This window comes from Narcine bancroftii, chromosome 1 (genome assembly GCF_036971445.1).
Source record: "Narcine bancroftii isolate sNarBan1 chromosome 1, sNarBan1.hap1, whole genome shotgun sequence".
NCBI classification, from domain to species: domain Eukaryota; kingdom Metazoa; phylum Chordata; class Chondrichthyes; order Torpediniformes; family Narcinidae; genus Narcine; species Narcine bancroftii.
In genome coordinates, this window is record NC_091469.1 from 101,017,198 (window position 1) to 101,038,816 (window position 21,619).

Genomic DNA, 21,619 nt, shown 5'->3' on the forward strand with positions numbered 1-21,619 from the left:
AGCTGGAAGCTCATTCCACACCCCCACCACTCTCTGTGTGAAGAAGTTCCCCCTCATGTTTCCTCAAAACTTTTCCTTTTAATTCTTAACCCATGTCTTTTGGTTTCTATCTCACCTACCCTCAGTGGAAAAAGCTTATCTATATTTACTCTGTCTATCCCCCTCATACTTTTAAATACCTCTATCAAATCTCCCCTCATTCTTATATTCTCAAGGAAATAAAGTCCTAACCTGTTTAACCTTGCCCTGTAACACAGTTCCTAAAGTCCATGCAACATTTTAGTAAATCTTCTCTGCACTCTTTCTATCTTATTAATATCTTTCCTGTAGTAAGGTGACCAAAATTACAATCAATACTACAAATATGGCCTCACCAATGTCTTATACAACTTTAACATCACATCCCAATCTTGTACTCAATACTTTGGTTTATGAAGGCTAACGTGCCAAAATCTCTCTTTACAAACCAATCCACCTGTGACATTACTTTCAGGAAATTATGCATCTGTATTCCCAGATCCCTCTGTTCTACCACACTCCTCAGTCCCCTACCTTTTATTGTGTATGTCCTTTCTTGGTTAAGAACAATTCAAAGTATATCTAAATGCATATATTCCAAATTCAGAGACCATTTGCTAACAAAAAAGGAATAATTATCATGTAAATTATAGGTATTTTTTCTATAACAATGCAAGTTTTCAATTCATTATGCCAATGTAGTATATTCATCTCTGTATTGTCTTTCCAAGTACTTGCAACACATTTACGCGCTACTGATAACGGCAAACGTACAAAAGCAATTTGAATTTTATCCAAACTCAATCTCCTCAAAATGAAATCAAATTACCCAATAAGAAAATCATTAGATCTAATGGTAATGTAAAGTTATATAATTTTTCCAAAACTACTTTAATTCCTTGCCAGAATGATTGAACTTTAACACAAGTCCAAACAGCATGTAAAAAAGTTCCAATACATGAATCACATCTAAAACATGTCTGAATTACTGAACCCATATTTTTTCAGTTTCTCTGGAGTCAAATATAATTGATGTCAAAAATTATAATTAACCATTCTATATCTTACATTAGTCAATTTGATTACATTGTCCTGACACATATCCGCCCAATCATCTTCAGGAAAAATAAACACTAAATCACTCTCCCATTTATGTTTAGATTTTTCCCAATCTGGTTTATCCATATTATCTTGTAACAAATTATACATAACTGAAATATAACCCTTCTTTGGTCCAGAAGAAATCAAAGACTCAAATCTTGACAAAGTAGGTAAATTCATCTCTCTACCATAATTATCCTTTACCAAGGCTCTAAGGTGGTAATACACAAAGAATTTACAGATATATCAAATCTCTCTCTCAATTGATTAAAAGAAAGAAATTATCCCTCTTCAAAACAATCCTGTATTGTCTTTATACCCTTAAAATCCCAACTATTTAAATAATTATTAAACATTGAAAAAGAAAGAAGCTGATTATTATACAATGGAGTTAAAATTGATAATTTATCTTTTGATCCAAAACCCTACTTTTTTAATCCAGATCTTTAATACATGTTTCAATACTGGCATATTATATTCCTGTAACAAATTCAAGTTCCAAAGAAATATAAATTCATGTACCTCGACCTCAGAAATACACACCATTTCCACTTCAATCCTGCTAGGCGGTTGATCTAGATTCATCAACCTGCTAATAAATTTCAACTGGGCTGCTTCATAATAATTTTGAAAATGTGGTAACTAATAATGAGTGGTCTGATAGAATTCTACTTTTATATTCAGCTTGCTGTGCTCGATTCCAAAAAATTTAATCCTAGAAAATGAATCATGTCATGATGAATAAAAAGAAAAATCTTTCTCTTTAGGATTAACATTTCTCTAAATATCTATCTAATTTAAATCTTTCATCAACGCATTGATTTGTATTGCCATCTTTGATTTCCTTATACTCTTTGGGTTTCTGTCCAATAAAGGTTCCAAAAACACAATTAAAATCTCCCCCAACTAAAATACTTTCATTAGCTTGAGTTAACATTAAAAAAGCTTCTGAAATAAACCGCTCATCATCTATATTAGGTGCATAAAGATTAAGCAAAGTCCAAGATTCAGCAAAAATTTTACAATTCACCCATAAAACTTTACCTACATTTCCCTCTGAAGATTCCAATACAAATAATAAATTTTTATGAATCAAAATCACCACCCCTCTTGCCTTAGAATTAAAAGAAGGAAAAAACACATGTCCAAACCAATCTCTTTTTAATTTCAAATGTTCCTTTTTAGTCAAATGTGTTTCTTGTAAAAAGGGAATATTAATTTTCATTTTTTTATATAAGCCAATACCCTCTTTTGGTTAATTGGATTATTTAATCCCTGAACATTAAAAGTTGCAAAATTCAAAGTAGACATTTTTACTAACTAATATATTTACACTCTATAAAATAAAGCTCCCCTTTATAATTCTTCAAAAACAAAAAAAACACCCCTCAATAAACAAAAAACGTAGAAAAAAACCCCAAAAATTTTTTTTAAAAATCCACCTGAAGGTAGTAACACCCTAAAAATCTGAGTGTGGTAAGCCCACTAGTGGTAGATGACAGTCAAAGCCTTCAGTGTCATCTACCCCCCAGCCAAATACATATTCATTATGTAATTAAGAACAATCAAATATAGTAAATATATTCAACCCAATGATTCCAAGCCCAATGATTGTTCTGGATCTTCAATGTCAAGAAGACTTTGTGCCAGCTCTTCTTTCTTTCCATTCTTACCATTCTTTCCATATCCATTCCCATTTCCATTTCCATTGACCTTCCTCTTAGGAGATGATGGTGAAGACCGCCCATTTCTTCACAATTCTGGCAATGAATTAGCAAAAACCAAGGCATTGTGATCGTTCTCAAAAAATTGAGATTGAAAGTTTCCGTAATAAACCTTCAAAATTGCAGGATAATGAAAAGCAAACATATAGCCCTTTCGCCATAAGACATCTTTAGCCGAATTAAATTCCCATCGTCTTCTAATAACCTCTTGACTCAAATCAGCATAAAAAAAACTATTATTTTGAATCATCAACGGGGATTGACTCTGCCATGCTTTCTGTACCGCCATTCATAAAATCATTTCTCTATCTTGATATTTCAAACAACGAATCAAGACCACCCTTGGTGTTTGTCCTGGAAGTGTTTTTTTTTCCTCAATGCTCTATGGGCCTAATCCAGTTCCAAACCTTCAGGAAAAAGCTCTTTACCCAGTAACTCAGGGATCCAATGCTTAAAATTTTTTATTGGATCAGAACCTTCAAAGTCCTCTGGAAGACCAACTATTTTCACATTGTTTCTCCTGCTTTGATTTTCCAATGAATCAATCCTCATCAATAAAATCCCTTCTTTGAATCCCCAATCTACAAAAGAACCTTCCACTTTTTTCACTTTTTTCTCTATTGCGTTCCACTGATTTTGACATTCAGAAAAGGCCCAGAATGGGTAGCTCTGTCACGTTGAACACACATTTGCCCTCGTTAAATGTAAGCTGTATCGCTTGCTTCAGTCTTTCCTAGCAGCTGTCCTTTTGATTTTAACCTTCTTCTGCCGGGAGGAGACTGTGGTGAATGTCTGCCAAGCTGCCTGTTTCCCCTCTGGCGAACCTTGCTGTACTAACATTGGCTGTGCATTATTAAGGACACTATTACTGTCTATGCATCTATTGTCCTTCATTATTGTACCATACGTTTCTGCTAATAAAAGCCATGATTATTGTTTGACTGCATCGTCTTTGTCTACTTCATCAATTGGCATTTCACAACTGATTATAATTAAATACTTTCTCTTTTCTCATAATTATTCATGAGATGTATTCTAATTCTCACTTGTAGATCCTAGGCCCGATGTAATCTTATTAGTTGGAAGGGGCCCACTCAGCATTTACCACATGGGGGTGGGGAGGGAAAGAGTGTTGGGTATAAGCCCACCCTCTGCCAGACATCATGATGCCCACGTCATGATGTCACCCTTCCATATATATATAACCCTGGGTCTCAGTAGCTATGTTAGTCTAATAGAAGTAAAGGATAAGAAAACATCATGTCTCTGAATCTTAATTGTGTGAGTGCATACACGCAAAATTAACACTTTACTTTCTGTCTCAAAACTCCTTACTTGAGCTTTCCTGTCAAATAAACGCTTCATTTTACCCCGAGCCATTTCTAAATTCTCTTGAGACAAAGTCCACACTTTCTGTAACTGATCTTTAAATTTAAAAACATAATCCAGCAAGTCATTAAAGATCATCTAACCTGACGTCCAAACACAATTTCAAAAGGGCTGAAACCTAATGAATCCTGCACAGCCTCTCTTGATGCAAATAACAGTAAATGAATATCTTCGTTCCAATCTTTCCCATTCTCCAGACAATAAATCTGCATCATATTTTTAAGAGTAGAATGAAATTTTTCCAAATCTCCCTGAGTTTCAGAATGGTACGCAAATGAAGTGATCTGTTTAATTCCCAACTCATAAATCAACTGCTGAAACAACCCAGACATAAAGTTAGATCCTTGATCACTCTGGATCTCTTCATGTAATCCAAAAACTGAAAAATCTCTTCAAAGCCTTTACCACTGTCTTTGCTTTAATATTCCTTAATGATATAGCTTCTAGAAATCTGGATGCCATACACATAATTGTGAACAAGCACTGATTCCCAGCTTTTGTCTTATTCAGGGGACCCACACAATCCACAATAACCCAAGTGAAAGGTCCGCCAACAACAGGAATAGGTTGCAAGGGAGCTACTGGAAGACTCTAGTTAGCTTTCCCCACAACCTGACAAGGCCATTTCTTTAATCTCGTCTTCATTTACAGCTTTGTCCCTTAAGTCAACAAGATCAGCCTCTGTCTTTTGCTGCTCAATTAACTCTTTCCTTGACAAAGAGAAATCCTGAGTCTCACAATTAACTTGCTCCTTCGACTATTTCAACTGTCTCTATCAAATGGATCTTCCTCTGCTCTCATCATTTTCTTAGACAAAGACCTTGCTACAGCACTTGCTTCTTCAACCTCATCCTTACTTATTTGTTAATCTCAAAACTGACCCACTTTTATCATCTGCCAAATCATTACCTAATAAAAATGAGACTCCTTGCATGGGTATCTTTGCAATAACTCCTACTTCAACAGGTCCTTTAACTACTTCTGAATTCAACACTATTTTGTGAAGAGATATTGACTCTACCTCACCTCCAACACCTCTAATCAAAGTCGTCTCTCTTGAGCACTACCCCTGACCCAGCCAACCTTTAGGCAGCCCCATCTCCACCAACTATTGACCAGGAGCCTGTTCTGCGATGGTCCCAGAGGCAACGGCGACCACCAGATTTCCTGAATTTGTAAATATGTTTTCTCTCCCAACTACTCTGTATCTCATGGACACTTAGCACGAAGAGGTGGTGAACACTGTTTCTCTCTCTCCCCCCCCCCCCCCCCCACCCCAACTTTGGAGTCTGTAGTTGCCATTTTTCAACACAAGGACTAGAATTGTGCCAATGAAAGTCTAAGAAGCAATTATGAGTCTGAAAACAAGAGCAAAACAGTAAGAGACATTGCCCAAACTTTAGGATTATCATAATCAACTATTTGGATAATCTTTAAGAAGAAAGAGCCATTACTGGTGAGCTCAGTAATCGCAAAGGGACTGGTATTCCAAACAAGATCTCCACTGCTGATGACAGAAGAATTCTCATCGTGATGAAGGAAATTCCCCAAATGCCTGTCCAACAGATCAGAAACACTCTTCAAGAGGCAGATGTGGATATGTCAATGATTACAAGATGCAAACCACGAGTTAACCACATAAAGGATGGCCAGATTACAGATGACAGTTTGTCAAGAAGTATTTAATGCAGCCTGAAGAATTCTGGAAAAAGGACTTGTGGACAGATGACACCAACATTAACCTGTCTCAGAGTTAAATAGTTTAAATAATGATGATAGTTTAATGAAATGGGAGTTTGGAGAGGGAACTGGGTGGGCACTAGTTTCCAGAAGTCATCAGCTACCTGTGAGTTATCTCACACCCAATATTTTGGGGGAGTTACCGCTTTGGGCGGTTTAAACAGGAGGAGGTAGTCGTGACCTCCGACCTGTTTTTTATTCTTTTTAATTTTTGGGTTAAGAAGTGAAGGTTTTTTTTAATTATTTTTTTTAAAATAAATATTTTTTTTAAACTTTTTTTGTTTTCTGATTGTAATTGAGAGGGAATGAGGAGGTTTTTTTTCTTTCTCTCCTTTTTTTCTCTTTTTTTGGAGGGGTTTTTTTCTCTTTTTTCTCTCTTTTTTAAGAGGATGATGTCACAGAAGATAATAAGTCAAAAATTGAAGATGTTGAATTAGATGAAGAGGAAGATGAGGGGAAAGGTGATAAGAAGAAAAAGAAGAAAATCAAGTACAAATACATTGAGGGAGAAGAGTTTAATAAAATTAAGTTAATTTCGATAGAGAATTTTGAAGATGTTATAAATGAAGAATATGGAGAATTTTATAAGAGTTTGAATTTTTTTTCTTTTTTATATAAGGGGAGGGAAAGGGAATAAAAAGTTTATCTGATTGTTTTTCTAAGGGATGTTTTTGTTCTCTCGATGAATTATAAAGGAAACCTGGTATTAATGGAAATTCTGTATTTATGTATTATTAATTATGATTTTTTGTATAACAGATATGTGGTTGATATATGATTTTAATATTTGAACTTAGTTTTAAACTGGATTTCATTTGTTAAATACATGTATTATGTTTGATTTTAAGGGTATTATTTTAGTATTAATATTTTTTTTGTTGTTAGTAATTTTTGTTGTTAAGTTTTATCCTTTTTTTTGTAAGTGGGGTTTTTTCTATTTTATTTACAACATTGTTAATTAATTCTTCACTCTTTATTTTGGGGGGAGGGTTGGACTAATTTTAAATTAGATGATTTATGTTGTGTTATAATTATTGGGGGGTAATTTGTGTAGTTTAATGATGTAGTATTCTAATTTTTATTATCTTATTTTTTATTATTTCTTTAAATGTAATTTTTATTTTATTCATGTCATAAAATTTTAAATAAAGTTAAAAAAAACCTGTCTCAGAGTGATGATAAGAGGCATTAAGTAATTGCCCAAATTCCAAAGCATATCAGCTTTTCCATGGTTTGTTCCTTGCAGTGTAGCCTCTGTATTTCTGTTCATGAAGTCTTCTTCAGACAGTAGTCATTGATACATCCACACATGCCTGCTGAAGAATGTTTCTGATCGGTCAAACAGTGCCCTTTATGTCGCAAAATTAAAAATACATAACAGATGTTTTGAGCTTGAGCTCTTTATCAAGGTTTATCTTCATTATGATGAGAATTCTTCTGTCATCAGCAGAGGAGGTCTTCCTTCGAATACCAACCCCTTTGCGATTACTGAGCTCACCAGAATGCTCTTTCTTCTCAATAATGTTCCAAGTAGTTGATTTTGGTAATCTTAAGGTTTGAAAGCTGTCTCATTGTTTTTTTTCTTTTTTTCAGCCTCATAATGGCTCCTTTGACACAATTGGCACAACTCTAGTCCTCATGTTGAAAATGGCAAATCCAGACTTCAAAGGTGATCAAAAGCTAAGAAGCAAGCCAAGTTCTCTTCTACCTGTGCCAATGAAACATTTCTGAGTACTCACAAACACCTGTGAAGCAAAATGACCCCAATATTCTGGTGTCCTGAAATGAGAGGATGATGTATAAAAAGTATGGTAATTTCTACATGGTCAAACCAAAATGTATACAAATTAACTTGAATAAACTATGATATGTGGACTTTAATTACATATAAATTGTTTGATTACAAATGTAAAACTGTGGAACAAAGGAGCAAATTAAGGAAAAAAAGTTTCTTTGCCCCAAACATTATAGAGGACACTGTTATAATCAGGCTGCTGTTCATTAACACCATCATATCAAAACAGCTCACAATCACAATCTGGGCCCTGTTCATCCCTCTGCAATGAAATCTTCCATGTCCCCAATTAGTGGAGATCAGCAGCATGACCTCCTTTTCAGTGACCATCAACACAGGGACACTTCAAGGTTCCATTAGTCCCCTGCTCTATTTCTTATTTACTAATGACAGTATCATCAAGTTCAGTTCCCACACATTCTACAAGTGTATGTCACCACCACCATTGGCTTTTTAAAAATTTTATTTTCCTTTGCATCAATACATGTTCAGTATTTATCCATATCATAAGAATAAAAACTATGATGCAAAAATACCTTTTTTCATATTTTCTTCCCACCCTCCCTCCCCAAAAAAGTAAGAAAAAGAAAAGCCTGTCTAACCAACATATATCTTTTAAATGATTAATTGCAAATTTTCATACTAATCTTGAACCATGAATTAATTTGGTTGGGTTGGGTGGCAGAGTGGCATATGCTGTAGGTAAAGTCATAGCAATAAAATCGACATAGGGTTTACAAATCTTATCAATTTTTTCTGGTTAGTTTCATAAATTGTACATTATTTTTTCTAATGGTATACAGTTTAATAATTTTGTTTCCCATCTATACAACCACACAATATCATCTGATCTTCACATTATAGCTATACATTTTGTTGCTTTTGCTACACTTAAAAACTTTTTTTGTAATTTTTTATTTACCGCACTATGAACTATATCAACCAAAATATTTACAGATGTATCTCATTAAATATGCAGTGACATTTACTCTCTTTTCTCCCCATCCCTCCCTCCCCTCCTTCCCACCCTCTCCAAAACCAATAAATATTGAACATATAAATTATAATAAAACAACATCTTTATACAAAAGAAAAACAAACAAGAAAGATGTGTCATCTACTTATACACATTAAATCTGATCATGTTTATCTTCTTATAATTTTAGGGGGTAGAGGCTCTTTCTGTTATGTTCCATATATGGTTCCCAGATTTTTACAAACAATGTAATTTTGCCTTTTAAATTATATGAAATTTTTTCCAATGGAATACACTTATTCATTTCCATGTATTTTCAGGCTCTCTTCCATTTTCCAAGTTGACATAATACATTTTGTTTGCTACTGCTAAGGCTGTCATAATGAATCTTTTTTGTCCTTTATCCAATTTGAGACCTAATTCTTTACTTCTTATGTTACTTAAAATAAAGATTTTTTGATTTTTTGGTATGTTGTTTTTTGTGATTTTATTTAATATCTGATTTAGTTCTTCCCAAAATGTATTCACTTTCGCGCATGCCCACATTGCGTGTATTGTTGTTTCAATTTCATTTTTACAGCATAAGTATCTATCCAACATTGTTGGGTCCCATTCTCTTAATTTTTGAGGGGTGATATATAGCCTGTGTAACCAATTATATTGTATCATATGTAGCCTTGTGTTTATTGTATTCTTCATAGTTCTAGAACATAACTTTTCCCATGCTTCGTTCTTTATCTTAAAGCCCTTTTCCCATTCTTGTTTAGGTTTGTACTTTATTTCTTCATTTTCCTTGCCTTGCAGCTTAATGTACATATTTGTTATAAATCTTTTAATTATCATTAATTACATATTCAAAGCTGCTTCCATCTGGTAATCTCAATCTGCTTCCCAATTTGTCCTTTAAATAAGTTTTCAATTGATGATATGCAAACATTGTACCATGAGTTATTCCATATTTGTCCTTCAATTGTTCAAATGCTAATAAATTATTTCCCAAAAAACAATTTTCTATTCTTTTGATTTTTTCTCTCTCCCATACTCTGAAAAATAAGTTATCTATTGTAAAAGGGATTCGTGGATTTTGAGTCAATAGCATTTTTGGTATTTGGTAATTTATTTTTTTCCTTTCTATCTGTATCTTCTTCCATATTTTAAGTAAGTGATGCAGTACTAGTGAGTTATTATATTGCACCAGCTTTTCATCCCATTTATAAAGTATATGTTCCAGTACCTTCTCTCCTATCTTATCTAGCTCTATGTTAGTCAATCTAGTTTTTCTCTCGTCTGATAAAAATCTGATAAGTATCTTAATTGCGCAGCTCTGTAATAATTTCTGAAGTTTGGTAACTGCAATTCACCTTGATTATACCTCTCTGTTAATTTATCTAGCGCTATCCTTGATTTTCTCCCTTTCCATAAGAACTTCCTTATTATTCTCCTGAGTTCTGCAAAGAATTTCTCTGTTAAGGGAATTGGTAATGTTTGAAATAAGTATTGTATCCATGGGAATACATTCATTTTAATGCAATTCACCCTCCCTATCAATATTAGTGGTAATTCTTTCCAATTTTCCAAGTCTTCCTGTATTTTCCTTATTAATGGCTGATAATTGAGTTTAAGTTTAAGTTAGTCTATCCTGATACCCAGGTATTGCCATTTAAATTGAGATTCTTTTTTTGAGTTCTATATAGTCTACATTACTCATTGGCATCACTTTGCTTTTATTTGTGTTGATTTTATACCCAGATATTTCTCCATATTCCTTCAATTTCTTATATAACTCTTTTATTGATTTCTCTGGTTCTGTTAGATATATTATGATATCATCTGTGAATAGGCTGATTTTGTACTAATTCTCCTTTATTTTTATCCCTTTTATTTTATTTTCCTTTCTTATCAGCTCTGCCAATGGTTCTATTGCTAAGGCGAACAGTGAGTGGGACAATGGGCATCCCTGCCTAGCTGATCTACTTAGTTTGAACTGGTCCAATATATATATCCATTTACCACTACTTTTGCCAACAGTCCATTATATAATGCCCTAATCCAGTTAATATATTTTTTCTGGCAGATTGAATTTCTGTAACATTTTAATAAGTATTTCCACTCTACCCTGTCAAAGGCTTTTTCTGCATCTAAAGCAACCACCACTGTTGGTTTTTTATTCCCTTGAGCTGCATGAATTAAATTAATAAATTCGCAAACGTTGTCCACTGTTCGTCTTTTCTTGACAAATCCAGTTTGGTTTTGTTTTACTATTTTTGGTACACAGTCGGCCAATCTGTTTGCTAGTAATTTTGCTATTATCTTATAATCTGCATTTAGTAAGGATATTGGTCTGTATGATGCTGGTGTCAATGGGTCCTTTCCCGTCTTTGGTATTACTGTGATTATTGCTGTCTTGCATGAATCTGGTAAGTTTTGTGTTTCTTCCACTTGATTCATTACTTCTAGGAGAAGTGGAATTAATAACTCTTTAAATGTTTTATAAAATTCTATTGGAAATCCATCCTTTCCTGATGTTTTTTTGTTCGGCAGCTTTCTTAATATGTCCTGTACTACTTCTATTTCAAACAGTTTTATCAGTTTACTTTGATCTTCTACTTGCAATTTCAGCAATTCAATTTTATCTAAAAACTCTTCTATTTTATTGTTTTTCTCCTCATTCTCGGTTCAGTATAGTTATTAAATTCCTTAAAATATTAAATTCCTTAAGATATTAAATTCCTTAAACTTTTCATTAATCTCTATTGGGTTGTATGTGATTTGTTTGTCTTTTTTTCTTGACACCAATACAGTTCTTTTAGCTTGCTCTGTTTTAAGTTGGCAGGCCAATATTTTATGTGTTTTTTCTCCCAATTCATAATACTTGCTTTGTTTTAATTATGTTCTTCTCCACCTTATTGGTTTGTAATATTTCATATTTTATTTTTTTTCTGCCAACTCTCTCTTTTTCTTTATATCCTTCCTTTTCACTAATTCCTTTTCTGTAATTGCTATGTCCCTTTCCAGGTGTTCTATTTCCCGATTGCATTCCTTTTTCATCTTAGTTACATAACTTATCATCTGTCCTCTGATAAAGACTTTCATTGCATCCCATAGTATAAATTTATCTTTTACAGATTCTGTGTTTATTTCAAAGTATGTTTTAATTTGGCATTCAATAAACTCTTTAAACTCCTGCCTTTTGAGTAGCATAGGGTTTAACCTCCATCTATGTGTTTTTGGTGGGATGTCTTCCAATTCTATTGCTAATAGCAGGGGTGAGTGATCTGAAATTAGTCTAGCTTTATACTCAGTTTTCCTGACTCTCCCTTGAACATGACCTGACAACAAAAACATATCGATTCTTGAGTATGTCTAGTGCCTACTTGAGTAATATGAATATTCCTTCTCTTTTGGGTGCTGTCTCCTCCATATATCCAATAGTTTCATTTCCTGCATTGACTTAACCATAAATTTGGTTACTTTATGCTTTCTGTTTGTTATCTTTTCAGTTTTATCCAACACTGGATCCAAATTAAGGTTAAAATCCCCTCCTATCAGAATGTTTCCTTGTGTATCAGCAATTTTCAAAAAAATATCTTGCATAAACTTTTGATCCTCTTCATTAAGCATGTATATATTGAGCAAATTCCAAAATTCTGAGTATATCTGACACTTTATCATTACATACCTCCCCAACGGACCTGTTATTTCTTCCTCTATTTTGATTGGTACATTTTTGTTAACACCTCTAGCTTTTGAATTATATGATGCTGCCACTGTGTGTCCTTCCCTGTCTCTCTTCAATTTGTATGTTCCACCTCGGTTAGATGCATTTCCTGCACAAATGCTATATCCATTTTTTTTCCTTTTTCAGTAAGTTTAGTAGCCTCTTCCTTTTAATTTGGTTATGTATTCCATTAATGTTTATAGTCATATAGTTCAACGTGGCCTTCTTATATCTTTGTTTTCACTTCTTTTCTGCCTCTTCATCACCTCCATCCCCTTTTTTCCATTATTGTTCAAGTTTCCCTTTTTTAATCTCAATATGTGACAACATACTTAAAACATGAAATACCCCAACAATCCCCACAACCAATAACCCTTTAACCCCAAATGAACCCCCTCACTTTGGGTTGCCCCTTATCCCTTGCCGGGCAACCACAGCTCCCCTTTCCATTCGGTTTGTGATCATACTCGCAAGCGTCAACCGATTTCGCAGTGACTGTTATCCTCCTCCCAGCCCCCCCAGAGAATACTATTTTTCTATACATATAACAAAGTTCTCTCTTTTTTTCCCCTTCCTTCCCTCCTTTCCTTTCTCTTTTCCATCTTTAAATCTTTATATATACATTATCTTTATATTGTTACATATTTTTGCATATTTTCTTGCCGGTCTTCCTTCTTGTCACTCCTCCTCATCTCTTCTGTCCTGTAAACATTCAGCAAATTCTTAGGCTTTCTTTGGATCCAAGAACAGCCTATTCTGTTCCCCAGGAAAAAAATACTTTGAGTATTGCTGGATGTCTTAATATAAAGTTATACCCTTCATTCCATAAGTTAGTTTTTGTCATATTGAATTCCTTCCTTTTCTTTAAAAGTCCAAAACTTATATCCAGATAAAAAAATATTTTTTGTCCCTTATATTCCAATGGCTTATTGTCTTCTCTAACCTTATTCCTTGACCGCTCCAGTATGTTCTCTCTTGTCAAATACCTTAGAAGTTTTACCAATATGGATCTTGGCTTTTGATGTGGTGGCGGCTTCAGTACTAGTGCTCTATGCGCCCTTTCTATTTCTTCATGCAAACCTGTCATTCCCAACACCTTCGGGATCCATCCTTTTATAAATTCCTTCATATCTCCCCTCTTTCAGGCCCACTATTTTTATGTTGTTTTTCCTACTGTAGTTTTCCAATATGCCAATTTTCTGGGACAATAAATCTTGTGTCTCCTTAATTTTTTTGTCACTTTCTTCCAACTTCCCACTTAAATAATTTATTTTCATTTCTACAGCTGCTTCTCATTCCTCCACATTTTCTACTCTTTTCCCTATTTCTGTCTTGAACATCTCTAAACTTTGCATTTTGTCTTCAGCTCTTTTCATTTTTCTTTTAATTGAACTAAGTTCTAATGATAGCCATTTTTTTAATGACTTTATTTGTTCTACAAAAAAGGCTTTATCTATATTTTGTCCTTCTGTTTTACCTTTTTCTTTCTTGTGAAGATCTTGGTCTTCTTCCTCCTCTTCTTCTGTGTCTGTATCTATATCCATGTCTTCTTCTCTATATCAGTGTATCTTCAACTCCTTCTGATGAGCTGCTTCTGTGTCCTTGATGGGCCTCCAGCTGCTGGGTCTCCTGCTGCAGGCCGACCCGCTGCTGGGCCTCCTGCTGCAGGCCGACCCGCTGCTGGCCGTCCTGCCACCAGTTGCCCCATCTCCCCTCGCCCTCTTCCAGCACCTCGTTCCTTTCATCTCCACTTGTCTGTCCTTCTTGACTGCATGCTTCCCCCCACTAGGCATCCCTTAGTTGGTTGCTCCACAGCCGACCACTCCTCAGCTGAGCCCCCCCTCCCACCAGCGTTCACTTTTTCTTTTGCTTGTGCACTGGGCATAAACGACTCCTCGCGCATGCACAGTTGTGCACCTTTGCTTGGCTCTGAGAGCCATCTTTGAAGTCCACCAGTTGGGAGGACACCGCTCCTCTGGGCACTCACCAGCTTTGGAGGTCACTCCTCTCCACGATGGCTCCCTGCTCTGATTTGCAGGTAAGGCCGTCTTCTTTTTTCTCTGGTGATTTTTCTTCTTTTTTCTCTGTTATTCTTACTTTCTCTTTTTTGGGTGCCATCTCCTGGCTCTTCTTTGTAACTTTATCTTCCTTTTTCTGTATTTTCTGTTCATTGAGGTCTGTTTTTTCCAAACTTTTTAAAAATTTTCTCTGGAGAGGGCTGGTTATACTAGACCAGCCACTACTCCATCATGTGACTCCTCCACTTAAAAACTTTTGATAAATATCCAACTTCAGTTGAAAAATATCTCCCAATAGAAATATTCTGGAATCCTTCAAAATTTGTAAAACTTCAAAGTCTTCAAAACTTGTCCCAAGAAAATACTTTTATCTTTCCAAAACTTATATACCTTTTCACATTGCCAGACTGCAGAAAGGATCCTACTTCTTGATTACATCTAAAACATTGATCAGAGCAATTTGAATTAATTCCATGTAATTTGCATGGAGTATAATATAAATGATTTAAAAAAATTACATTGTATGATTTGATATCTAACATTAATTGTATTAATTACACTTTCATAGCATAATTTAGACCATACTTACTGAATCTGAATATTTCAATATTTTTCTCATTTCAATTTAGATTTAAATAAATCCTTTTTTCCTGGATAGTCTCTTGCAATTTTATATAGATAATTGTAATAAATCTTTCAATAAACATATCCGTTATTAAATATTCAAATGGATCTTGTCCTGGTAATTTAAAATTCCTCCTTAACTTTCTTTTTAAATATGATTTAAGTTGATAATAGGAAAAAAATAGTATTATTTGGTATATTGTAATATAATAATAATAATAACAATTACAGCACGGAAACAGGCCATTAGGCCCTTCTAGTCCGCACCGAACCAAACACCCCTTTCTAATCCCACCTCCCTGCACAATGCCCATAACCCTCCATCTTCCTCTCATCCATATACCTGTCCAACCTTTTCTTAAATAATACAATTGACTCCGCCGCCACTATTTCTCCCGGAAGATCATTCCACACAGCTACCACTCTCTGAGTAAAGAAGTTCCCCCTCATGTTACCTCTAAACCTCTGCCCCTTAATTCTTAACTCATGTCCTCTTGTTTTAATCTTTCCTCCTCTTAACGGAAATAGTCTATCCACATCCACTCTGTCTATCCCTTTCATAATCTTAAATACTTCTATCAAATCCCCTCTCAACCTTCTACGCTCCAAAGAATAAAGACCCAATCTGTCCAATCTCTCCCCATACTCCAGATGCTTAAACCCAGGCAACATTCTGGTAAACCTTCTCTGCACTCTCTCCACTCTGTTTATATCCTTCCTATAATTAGGCGACCAGAACTGCACACAGAACTCCAAATTAGGCCGCACCAACGTCTTATACAATCTCAACATCACCTCCCAACTCCTATATTCCATGCAATGATTGATAAAGGCCAGCATACTAAAAGCCTTCTTCACCACCCTATTCACGTGAGTTTCTACCTTCAGGGAACGATGTACCGTCACTCCTAAATCTTTCTGCTCTTCTGTATTCCTCAATGCTCTCCCATTTACCACATATGTCCTATTCTGATTCTTCTTACCAAAATGAAGCACCTCACACTTATCAGCATTAAATTCCATCTGCCATTTTTCAGCCCACTTTTCTAAGCAGCCCAAATCCCTCTGCAATCCTAGAAAACCTTCTTCATTATCCACTATTCCACCTATCTTAGTATCGTCTGCATATTTACTAATCCAATTCACCACCCCATCATCTAGATCATTAATGTATATAACGAACAACAATGGGCCCAATACAGATCCTTGAGGCACACCACTGGTCACCGGCCTCCAACCTGACAGACAATTATCCACTACCACTCTCTGGCCTCTCCCTTTCAGCCAATGTTCAATCCATTTGACTATCTCAAAATTTATACCTAAAGACTGCACCTTCCTAACTAACCTTCCATGTGGTACCTTATCGAAGGCCTTACTGAAGTCCATATAGACAACATCCACTGCGCTACCCTCATCCACATTCCTAGTCACCTCTTCAAAAAATTCAATCAGATTGGTCAAACATGACCTTCCTCCCACAAATCCATGTTGAGTACTCCTGATCAGACCCTGTCTATCCAGATGTTTATAAGTACTATCTCTAAGAATTTTCTCCATTAATTTACCTACCACAGACGTCAAACTTACAGGCCGATAGTTGCCAGGCTTCCTCCTTGAACCCTTTTTAAATAACGGAACCACATGCGCAATGCGCCAATCCTCCGGCACTATCCCCATATCTAATGACATTCGAAAAATTACCGCCAGAGCCTCTGCTATTTCCTCCTTCACTTCTCTCAATGTCCTGGGGAAGATCCCGTCTGGTCCTGGAGACTTATCCACCTTTATATTCTTCAAAAGCCTTAAAACTACACCTTTTGTAATCTCTATATTCCCCATATTTACCCAATTGTACTTGTCCTTCAGTTGGTCAAAAGTAAAAAAAAACGCATCCCCAGAAAACAATCTCTTATCCTTTTTATTCCACAATTATACCAAACATCAAAATAAGGATTATTAATCATAAAAGGAATTAAAGGATTTTGGTTTAATATCATTTTAGCCAACTGATATTTGTTCATTCCTCTTTCTACATGTACTCCATTCCATATTTTAAGCATATGTCTCAGAATTGGTGTATCTAATTGTCCTTTTAATAATCCTTCATGCCATTTATACAAAATATGCTCAGAATTACTTTCTCCTATTTTGCTCAGTTCAATTTGTACCCATGCAGTCTTTTCATCAGTCTGATAACAAGAAGATAAAAATTAAGTTGAGCTGTTTTATAGTAATTTTTATAATTAGGCAATCAAAGTCCCCCCTGATCAAATTGCCATGTTAATTTTTCCAATGCTATTTGAGGCATTTTATCTTGCCAAATAAATCTTCTTGCACTTTTATTTAAATATTGAAAAAAGAATTGTTGTTAAAGAAATTGATAAAGATTGAAAAAGATAATGTATTCTAGGAAAAATATTCATCTTCACACAATTTATCCCTCCTATTAAAGAAATTGGCAAATCCTTCCATCTTGTTAAATCTTCATTAATTTTCTTCGAGGTATAGAATTTAATTTAAATAAATTATTAAAATTCTTATCAAAATTAATTCCTAAATATTTAATTGACCCATTATGACATTTAAATTTTGTCTTTTTCTTAACTTGAACATAATTTATCTCAGTCATAGGCATCAATTCACTTTTAACAACATTTACTTTATAACCTGATACTAACCCATACTCTGCCAATCAATCATTTACTTTTTTAATGAACTTTAATAATGTTGTGCTCTCTATCATTTATCTTAAAGCCCTCAATCTCATTATCTCTTCTGATCTCCTCTGCTAAAGGTTCTATAGCCAATGCAAATAAAAAAGGAGATAATGGACAGCCTTGTCCAGATGATCTTTCCAACAAGAAAGATTTTGATATTTGTCTATTTGCAATCACTCTAGCCTTTGAACAATTATATAATGCCCTTATCCAATTTATAAAATGGTTGGAATTCTAAATGCTTCAATACTTTAATAAATAATCCCATTCTAATCTATCAAAGGCTTTTTCTGCATCTAAAGCTAAAGCCACTGAAGGTATTTTTCTTTTCTGTGTCATATTTAATAAACATAAAAATCTAATATTATCCACTGATCTATTTTTAATAAAGCCTGTTTGGTCCATATTAATCAATTTAGGTAAACATTTAGCTAATCTATTAGCTATTCATTTTGACAAAATTTTATGATCTGTATTCAGAAATGAAATTGGCCTAAATAAAGATGGAAGCAAAGGGTCCTTCCTTTTTTATTGGAACAACTGTTATTAACACAGTTTTGAATGACTTTGGTAAATCCCAAAGATTATCCATTTGATCTAACAATCCCATAAATATTGGGATTAATAACTCTTTAAATTCTTTATAAAAGTCTGGAGCGTATCCATCCTCGCCTAGAGCATTATTGTTTGGTAAGGACATCAATATATCATATAATTCTGTAACTGTAAATGGATTTGTTAATTCTTTCTTCTCTTCTATATTTAATTGTGGTAAAGTATTTTTTGACAAATATTCATCTATTTTATCCCCATCTTTCAAAGATTCCAATTGCCATATTTCTTATAATATTTCATAAAACCATCATTAAGACCTTGTGTTTTATATGACCCAAATCTTCTTTTACAGCTATTATTATTCTCAATCATTGTTCAGCCTTCAATTGCCATGATAAAACTTTATGTGCTCTAACTCCCAACTCATAATATTTTTGTCGGGATCATCTTGTATCCCTCTCTACTCTATATATTTGTATTGTATTAAGTTTCAATTTTTAAAAAATCCATTATTTTCTTTTTCTCATCATTTACTTGATTCTGCAATTCTTTTTCCATTTTTATTATTTAATTTTCCAAATAATTAACTTCAAACATATATTCTTTTTTAATGTTAGCTGTATAATTTATTATTTGTTCACTTAAATAAGCCTTCCAAGAATCCCAAACCACAAACGTATTAGCTACACAATGTTCATTCAGGTCCATAACATTTTTTATCTGTTACCTTATAAAGTCACAAAAATCCTTCCTTTTTAGCAATTCTGTATTAAACCTCCATCTATAACCTATGTTTTGCTCCTCCTCTAGTAAAATTGACAATACCCTCGCTTGATGTTCAATATTATGAACTCTGGCCTACAGTTGAGCAGAGATTAAGAACATGTCTACACAGGAATATGTCTTGTGCCTATAAGAATAAAATGAATAATCCCTAGTACCAGGATGCATCCTCCTCCAATTATCAACAAGTTTTATTTCATTCATAAAATTTTTTTACATCTTTTATTACCTTATTTTTAGCCACAACTCCACCAGATCTATCCAACTTCGAATTACAGGTAAAATTAAAGTCTCCTCCCATAATTATTTTCTCCTTTGCTTTAGCAAACTGCATAAAAACATCTTGTATAAATTTTCCATCATCTACATTCAATGCATACATGTTCATCAAGGTCCAATATTCAGAATATATTTTGCAGTTTATCATCACATACTTCCCTACTTTATCAATCATTACATCCAGTATTTCAACTGGTAAGCTTTTATTTATTAATATCGCCACTCCTCTCACTTTGGAATTAAATGAAGAATCTTACTCAATCTTTTATTATTTTCATATGTTCTATTTCCATTAAGTGAGTTTCTTGTATAGAAGCCACATCCATTTTATTTTTTTTTCATATAGCTCCATAACCTTTTTCTCTTTATCGGATTCTGAATTCCAGTAATATTAATACTAATAAATGACAATTTCCCTGCCATTGGACATCAGGATTAAAACCTATATCCATCCAGCATCCTCCTCCATCTCCCCATCCAATCCAACTCTCTATGTAATATATTGCGAATATAAACAGCCCAGGCTAAAAACCAAAAAGGGAAAAGATAAGAAAAAAGGAAAAAAGATAAGAAAGAACCCCAGAGACTCGGTATGTTGAAGCATCACTATTCCCCGATTTATACGGGATGCAAAGCATGTTGCATTGGTGCCCATTACTCCATAGTGGTCAGCATCACATCTCCCACTAAATCATTTGAAACACCATACCATGCTTTATTGCATTATCAATAAACTTTTTAATCTATTAATCTTACCCAGTATAATAGATCACGCACAATATAGGTTAAACCTTCCTCCTTCTTTAAATTCTCTCAAGACTCAATATATTTTCAGTTACAGCAAAACCTCTCAGTTATTAATTAATTCAAGTATTAACAACCATCTGCTAATCTTTAACAGGCAATGAATCGGCATATACCTTTGCTTCATTAGGTTCAGTAAAAAAATCTACTCCTTCCTCCTAGGATGAATAATTTCAAAACGGCATGGTATCTAAAAACAAAGGCATAGCCTTTTTTCCACAATACATCTTTAACTGGATTTAAATCTTTTCTCTTTTTCAACAAATCACAGGATAAAAGAAAATCTTATTTCCATTATAAATCAAAGGGGATTGTCTTTCTTTGGCTTATTTTCCTGCCAGTTCCAATATATTCTCTTTTACTTCGTATCAAAGAAATCTGACAAGAATTGGACAGGACCTTTGGTCAGGCTGAGGTTGAGGTCTCAATGCCTTATGGGGTTGCTTTATCTCCAAGTCTCCTTGAAATTCAGCCTGACCCAAAGATTCCGGTATCCATCATTGCAAAAATCTTTTCAACTCTTGACCCTCATCTCCTTCTTTAAGTCCAACAAACGATGTTATTCAGTCTGTTAAAATTTTCCAAAACATCAATTTTTTGCATTAACTGGTCATGCTTAGCAGCTACTTCCACTTGTGCTTCCTTCATTTGATATTTTGTGGGGGCTCTTCGTAGCTCTCCCATGAGGCCTCACAAAATGAAGGGCGAACATGATGATCCAGCAGGCTGCACGAGGCCCACAGTGCTGCCCTCCAATTGGTCACACCAAAAGAGCTTAACTGTCCTATCAGGGAAAGCAAATCACAAACAGTGCTCAGAAGGTTTTGACCATGCCCCTCAGCTTGAGAATAAAAGCAGGGCTGTAAGCCCAATAAAGCTGAGTGTGTTAACTACAACCATCTGGGGTTCATGTTGTTCTTTCTGTGAACAGTGTGTTCTTTCTAAGCTAACCTGCATACAGCTATCCTGTGCTATAGGGTGTGTAGAGCAATAGCTTGTAGCAGCTAGCAATGGAGACAGACCCTGCAATGAACTTTGTGTCATTGAAGCTGCCGAACATCTGGGCAGCGCAGTCCGAAGTACTGTGCCCAATAAATTGAGGCACATTTTACCCTGAGGAAAATTACCTCCGAAGACACCCGTTACTACCATGTGGTGGGTGCCCTCGAACAAGCCACAGCCACCAAGATCACAGATTTCTTGAAAAAGCCACCACGGGAGGGCGAGTATAAAGTGATCCGAGAGCTATTGACCTGCACTTTTGGGCTGCGTGAGCGCAAGCGCGCAGGACGTCTGCTGCATATGGATGGTTTGGGGGACATGCTTGCCCTACATGATGTGCATGCCCTCTGCTCGCTCTTAAAGGAACTGTTCT

At 34.8% G+C, this 21,619-nt stretch overlaps 1 protein-coding gene across 18 annotated transcripts in view; it reads right to left on the minus strand.

Moving 5' to 3' along the window:
* The window catches only part of LOC138761686 (uncharacterized), a 155,809-nt gene that overhangs the window by 120,061 nt on the left and 14,129 nt on the right, over window positions 1–21,619 (minus strand). The gene's annotated exons all lie outside the window — the stretch shown is intronic.